This window comes from Schistocerca cancellata, chromosome 4 (genome assembly GCF_023864275.1).
Source record: "Schistocerca cancellata isolate TAMUIC-IGC-003103 chromosome 4, iqSchCanc2.1, whole genome shotgun sequence".
In the NCBI taxonomy this organism is placed as follows: domain Eukaryota; kingdom Metazoa; phylum Arthropoda; class Insecta; order Orthoptera; family Acrididae; genus Schistocerca; species Schistocerca cancellata.
Window position 1 is genome coordinate 222,139,613 of NC_064629.1, and position 901 is coordinate 222,140,513.

At 49.3% G+C, this 901-nt stretch overlaps 1 pseudogene; it reads left to right on the plus strand.

Moving 5' to 3' along the window:
* The first annotated feature begins 473 nt into the window (after nucleotides 1-473).
* Nucleotides 474-590, plus strand: LOC126186135 (5S ribosomal RNA; annotated as a pseudogene).
* Nucleotides 591-901: the final 311 nt, after the last annotated feature.

The following is a 901-nucleotide window of genomic DNA, read 5'->3' on the forward strand; positions in this document are numbered from 1 at the left end:
TCGTAGAAATACCTGATGGTAACAGATTGCAGGGATATAAAATGGAATCATCACATGGTCTCAGCCATAAGTAAAGCAGGTCACAGACTTTGGCTCATTGCTGGGATAATGGGAAAATGCAGTTATACTACAAGATCCTGTTTACAAAACGCGCTTGCGATACGTCCTAGAATATTTCTGAAGTGTACGAGACCAAGACCAAATAGGACTAACAGGGAAGGCTTAATATCCGCGACTGGTCACAGATTTGTTTGACACACGAGAGAGAGGCAGTGAGAGGTTGAAAAACCGGAACTAGCAGCCCTCTACGGACTACGGATGGGCACCACATTCTCGCGAAAGCCTGCTGCAGTAATTTCGAGATTTAGTATTAAGTGTGGAATCTAGCAATATACTGCATGTACTTATCTATCGCTCCAATAGCGATGGAAAAGGCAGCATTATACAAATTTCAGTGAGCGCAGAGGCATTTAGGCAACGGCCTTGTCGCAGTGGATACACCGGTTCCCGTGAGATCACCGAAGTTAAGCGCTGTTGGCCGTGGCTGGCACTTGGATGGGTGACCATCCAGCCGCCATGCGCTGTTGCCGTTTTTCGGGGTGCACTCAGCCTCGTGATGCCAATAGAGGAGCTACTCGACCGAATAGTAGCGTCTTCGGTCAAGAATACCATCATAACGACCGGGAGAGCGGTGCGCTGACCCCATGCCCCTCCTATCCGTATCCTCCTCGGAGGGTGACACGGCGGTCGGATGGTCCTGGTAGGCCACTCGTGGCCTGACGACAGAGTGCGTGCAGAGGCATTTAAGCACTTATTGTTCCAGCGTTGTATATGCGAATGGAAAGGGAAGAAACCTTAATGCATGTTACAAGGGCAATTACACCCTGTCATGCACTTTACG